The 6,000-nt window shown below is 55.2% G+C and overlaps 1 protein-coding gene across 1 annotated transcript in view; it reads left to right on the top strand.

The window, feature by feature from the left end:
* Positions 1-405: 405 nt before the first annotated feature.
* Positions 406-6,000, top strand: part of LOC120324987 (histone-lysine N-methyltransferase ASH1L-like) — a gene marked incomplete at its 3' end in the record, with an annotated part of 28,034 nt that continues 22,439 nt past the window's right edge. Inside the window, exon 1 of the mRNA XM_039389998.1 lies at positions 406-531. The remainder of the gene's footprint in view (positions 532-6,000) is intronic.

The following is a 6,000-nucleotide window of genomic DNA, read 5'->3' as shown; positions in this document are numbered from 1 at the left end:
CAGTGTATAATTCTGCGACTCCAGTTTCACAAAAGGCCTTTTAACACTCCAACTCACTAGCACATGTGACCCTCAAGGAAAGATGCCTTTATGCGTCTACACATCCCCCTTACAGGTCATTTGATGTAAAAAACCCACCTTTTTTTCCCTCCCTTATTTTCCTTTTTGGAGAGTCTTTGCCGGGGGGCGTGGCCGGGGGCGTGGCCACAGGACGGGAGGGGCGTGGCCTAATGCACAAGGGGCGCGGTCTGGCGTGCGAGGGGCGTGGCCGACGAGGAAAGGGGCGTGGCATGGCTCGGGGGGGCGTGCCCGGCGCGCGGGGCGGGGGGGGGGCGTGTCCGTGCGCTCGCTCGCGGCGGAGCAGGAGCCGCCGCCGGTTCCGCCGCCTCGGCTCAGGCCCCGCCGCGGCGGCCGCTCGGTCCCGGTGCCCCCCCGCCCCCGCCCCGGCCCCTCCGCCCGCGCCCGGGCGGCCGCGGGGATGCGGCGCGGAGCAAGCCCGTGCTCGGCCCCGGCCGCGCTGCCGCTGACACGGTGAGGAGGGGAGCGGGGCGGGCGGGCGCGCGCGGGCGGGCGGGGACTGGGGACCGCCTCAGGCCCCGCGGCCCCGAGGGGGAGGGGAGGCGCGCCGGGAGCCGCCGCGGGGCCGCCCCGCATCCCCCCCCGGTGTCCCCCCGGTCCCCGCGCGGCACCCCCGCGGCACCCCCGCGGCGGGGCGCGGCGGCGGGCGCGGGGCATCCCCGTTGGCGGCGGCGGGGGATCCCCGGGGGCGGCGCGGGGGGGGATCCCCGGCAGGGCCCGGAGCGCGGCGCGGAGCGGGGCGGGCGGTCCCTGCGAGCCGCGGCGGGGCCGGGGGGCTCTGACAGGCGGGGAGGGACCCGGGGGTCCCTGACAGGGCCCGCGGCGAGGGGCGGGGGATCCCCGCTGGCGGCGGGGCCCGCTGACAGCGGCGGCGGCCGCGGGGCCGGGGCAGCCCCCCGGGGGTGCGGGCCGGGGGCGCGGGGGGCTCGGGGGGTGGGATGTCACCCTGACAGCGGCCCCGGGGGTCCCGCCGGGCCCCCCCCCCGTGTTCCGGGGAGCGGGGCTGTGCCCGCGGCTCCGCGCCGCCGAAGTTCGGTGTTTCCCCGGGCACGGCCCCGTCCGCGCCGCCGAAGTTCGGTGTTTCCCCGGGCACGGCCCCGTGCGATGGGCGGGGGATGCGGGGGGAGGCAGCCGGGGGGCTCCCTGACACATACCGCTGTTATTTTATGTATTTTTGGGTTTCCGGCTGGTTTACTGGGTCAGTGGCTTGCAGGCTTTCTCCTCCTCCTTCCCCAAAATCACACTCCTGGAATTTTACTCTCATTGCATTACCAATCCTGTTTTAGCTTTATTCACCCTTAATTTGGGATTGGGTGGTTGAGCCTCCCATCTCCACCTTGCCCATCTCTCAGATCAGAAGGCAAAATGTGTTCCTGCCCTTGCCTCTCTCTCTCTCTCTCTTCCCCCGTGGTCTCCTGACTTTCTAACTCCTGGCTTTGGCCCTGGTTTGTGGTTCTTTGCTCCGTTAATTACAGAACTGGGAGCTACTTGGAATGTGGGTTTCCATCCGATGGCCTCGGGACACGCATTTGCTCTCCTGGTAGTTGAGTGTTGTCAGGAGCCAGGAAGGGAAGCTGGAGGCAGTGGGAGCTCTGGGAGCAGGGGCAGAACCTGTGGCTTTACCTTCATCCACTGAAATATCCTTAGTTTTCGTTTCCAGGGGCACCTTCTTTCCCCGTTTATTTTGACTGCCCTCCTTGCTCTAATATGTGCTGCACCTGCAAAGGCAGGTGTTTTCCAGGAATGTGGGGGTTTGGGGTGAATCCTGTTTCCCATGGCCATCCTGCAGGACTTTGGGACCATCCCTGGTGCCTCTGTGGGAACGGGGAAGTTCTGGCAGCTGCTTGAACATATGGGGAGAGATGGGCTCTAAAATCATCAGCTGTCTGCCTGCTTCAGTTCTTACTCAAAATTAAAGCTTTTCCAAACTGTCTGAGAGTATAAGAGATTTTTTTTTTTAAGGGGTTTAACTAATTTTGGTTTTAAAGACAAAATTACCACAACTTCTTTTTGGACTTGAGTTACATTTCTTTGCTACAGGCAGTCAGCAGTCCCCTAAAAAGCACTTTATGTTGGAGTGATAATAACCAGCGACATAATTTGAGTTACAATTTACAAAAAGAAGCCTTTTTTTCCCCCCCCCAGTTGTTTTCAGAAGTTTAAACTGTCCCAGAGGGTACAGAAAGCAGTTTAAACCTTTGGTGCACGTTGGTATAAAAGGCAGTTGTCACGAGAGAAAAGTAGCAATAGCACACAGAGTTACTGGATTACAGGTGGTTTTAAACGGATATTGTTGTCAGAGGGATTGTTGGCTTTTTATTTTTAAAATGCGAATTTCTGGTGCTGTTGGAAGGCAAACACATTCTCCTGCTCCAGTGAGTCCCATCTCCAGCTTTCAGAGGGAAAGGAACCTGTCAGGAGAGCTGCTGGTTATTCTGTGATAGTTATTCTGTGACAGGACAGTCTGTGTTGGTCCCTGGCTCTCTGGCCATCACCTGTGGCACAGGAGGGGCCATCCTGGCCCTGGGAATAACCAAGGGCCCTGTCAGGAGTGGAGGGACACAGCAGGCAAGGATTTCACCTTCGTCTTTGCCTGGATGGGTAGAAATAGCTGGGTTTGTCCCGAAGAACCCCCTGGAAGGCACTGGATGCAGAGAGCTCCCCGGGAGCTCCTGACTCACACGGGAGCAGCTGGGATAATATTTTAGGAGGATTCCCAACCTGACTGCTGTTGGGACTCGCAGCCTAAGGCAGGAGGAACCTTTGCTCCCGTCAAACGTGGGCTGGTTATGCAGATTTTAGCAATTCCGCGTCCATTTGCATGTGAATAGCAAAACAAGGGAATTGCCCCGGCGCCTCCGAATTCCACGAGGTGCTTCCAGACTTCCAGTCAGGTCGGGTGTCAGCTGGAGCCGGCTGAGGAGAAACACTATCTGTGCTTCCCAAGTTTTCCTCCCACTGGAGAATGCCTGCAGGGTGTCATCATGTCTGTCCTCTGCCTGCCTTCCCACAAAACCCTGTCCTGCTCCGGCTGCTCTCCCTGCCTCTGCTCCCAGCACTCCCGTGGAATATTCTTCCTGACAAGGCCGGGTCCTCTGGGATTTCTGCCTGTCCAAAACACTCCCAGCAGGAGCTGCTTGGGAAGTTATTTTATTTGTCACCTCCTGTAACACAAGCAGGAACTTTGTTCCTGACAAGTGTCTCCATCTCTGAACATTTTCAGGGGCCTCCAGCAGTGACTGCTCAGGGAATGTGATGTGGGGAAATACTGTCAGCTTTTATCACACTTTTTATTCTCTTTTTGAGAAAACTTCTGAGTGTGGTAACTGCCTCCCACAGCAGGGGAAATAAGACAAGGAACATGGGAAGGGATTGTGGGAGGCCATGGAGTTTACTGGTAATAGTCTGGGATTTCAGACACTCAGCTGAGTTGGTTTTAGTGTCTCTTGGAGCTGAAACAATGAAAAGAACCAAAAGAAAAATACCTTCTAAATATGAAATGACGCTGTGTTTTTATGGACGAAAACAGCAGCAAGAATGAAGTCCTGGGTTGATCAGAGGGGAAAAATCTCAGTTAATATTGCTAAAGGGGTGTGGGGGAAACATCTGGGATCTGGCAGTGGAAAATCAACCCTTAGCATTTTCTTTCTGGAAGAGCAAGGGATGAGAAGAACAGGAATCTCGGGATGTGACACCAGGGGAATAAGGATGAAACCCAGGTATTAAAACTGTGTGTGGCACCAGAGGAATCTTTAATGAGCACCACGGTGGCACGTGTCAAAACTAGGATGTTAAAACACCTCCTAGTTAATTTTTTGAGGGGAAGAACAATTGCAGGAGGGATTTGAGATCTGCAGAACCTGCATGATTTGCTTTGCAGGGAGATGGTCAGGACGTGTCTTGCTCCTCACTTGTGAGATTTGGTGCCTGGGTGGTTTTCAATCCAGCAAAAGTTTTGTTATCCTGAGATCCCCCGGATGCAGGGTAATTCAGAACAAGCCCTGGAACTTCACACAGTGAGGGTGGAGACACTGATAAGTACCCTACAGCACATGGTTAAATGTGAGAGTTTTAGGCCTTGAAAGCCCTAAATCATCAAGAGTTTTCAGGGTAAATTCGTGCAGGCTTTTTTTAGCTGCCTCTGAACCGTGGCTGTCATCAGTTGGCTGCTCATTTGCTTTGACATCCACGAGATTTTTAAGGCACAACCTGCAGGAGGAGTGGAAGGGATCCTGGAGGAGTGGAACAGATCCTGCAGGAGGAGTGGAAGGGATCCTACAGGAGTGGAAGGGATCCTACAGGAGGGAAGGGATCCTGCAGGAGGAGTGGAAGGGATCCTACAGGAGTGGAAGGGATCCTGGAGGAGTGGAAGGGAGTGGAAGGGATCCTGCAGGAGTGGAAGGGATCCTGCAGGAGGAGTGGAAGGGATCCTACAGGAGTGGAAGGGATCCTACAGGAGTGGAAGGGATCCTACAGGAGTGGAAGGGATCGTGAGGGAGGAGTGGAAGGGATCCTGCAGGAGGAGTGGAAGGGATCCTGCAGGAGGAGTGGAAGGGATCCTGCAGGAGGAGTGGAACAGGTTCTGCAGGAGTGGAACAGATCCTGCAGGAGGAGTGGAACAGATCCTGCAGGATGGGGAGAGCCAGGCACGAGGAATGTGAGGAGTGACACAGAGAAAGTGAGACAAGAACACAGCCAGTGGTGTCAGTGGGGAACAGGAGCAAGGGAAGAACCAAAACACAGCCCTGAACCCGTTGGAGGCAGGGCCAGGGGGCTGGAACTTGCTGAGGCAGGGAAGCAGCAGCATCCCTGGGATCCAGGGAGGTGAGACCTGAGAGACAGGCACTGTTCTGTGAATTCCTGGGGTAACTGAGGAGTGGGAGAAGATTACAGTGATCCAGGCAAAATGGTGATTAGGGCCAGGATTAGCAGTTTTGTGGTCTGTGTGGAGAGCAATTAATGGATAAATAAATGACCTGCTCTGTGTTTCTGGGAGCCATCAATTTAGTGACTTTGTTTCTGGGATGGTCCCTGGTCCTGTGTTGCCACAGGGTGAGATGTGAGCACAGTTCTGCTTTAATTCCCACCGTGCACTTTGGGCCTTGCAGTTCCTGGGGTCAGGGTATGAGTGTAATCTTGCTGTTGGTTTCATAATTTAAGCTTATTAATTAATTTTATTTGTAATAAAATGACTGAAGTGTTGTTGCTGCTCTGCACCACGGTCCCTAGAGAAGGAAACAGTTGTGTGAACACGGATTTGACAGTTCCATGAAGGATTGTCCCCTCTCTTGGACTCGAATAATACAAATTCAGGCATTAACTCAGGGTTGTTTTACTGCTGGGCATCAGCATGTGTGAAAAAGCCCATTTTTGGTGACGTGGTGAAGCCTCTTGGACTGGACATTGGGCCTTGATCTGAGCAGTGCCACTAACTCACCTTCTATATCCACGTCACACTGTTCTCCCAATGTTTTTCTACTTGTAAAACGGAGATTTTATCTGATTTCCTCTGGTCTTACGAGCAGTAACAGGGGGTTTGATTGCTGAGGATGTGCTCAGTTGAGGAGCCCGAGCTGCAGATGGAAACCATGTGGGTAATGAGCCCAGAACACGTGGAAAGGAGTTTGTTTTGGGGCAGCCTGGTTTTCCAGCAGGTTGCCTTGGGTGTTCTCAGCAGCTTCTCTTGTGCCCCCACTAATCCTGGCAGCTGTTCTCCCAACCTGAGCCCACTGCAGTTGCCTTGGTGCTCTCCAGGATCACCTTTCACACTCCTGATCCTTCCCCTTGTGTTCCAGAGCCACCCCAAATCCACCTCCTGCAGCTGCTTCCCTAATCCCTGTCTGGCCAGGAGGGCTGAGCTCCTTGAGACCTTTCTGTGAAACTCATTTTGGGGTTGATTGAAACCCTTGAAATCTCACTGCT

Source organism: Pipra filicauda, unplaced genomic scaffold (assembly GCF_003945595.2).
Source record: "Pipra filicauda isolate LSUMZ 115617 unplaced genomic scaffold, ASM394559v2 scaffold790_size87553_pilon, whole genome shotgun sequence".
In the NCBI taxonomy this organism is placed as follows: Eukaryota; Metazoa; Chordata; class Aves; order Passeriformes; family Pipridae; genus Pipra; species Pipra filicauda.
Note: the sequence above shows the minus strand (reverse complement) of the source record. Positions and strands in the feature narration are given on the sequence as shown.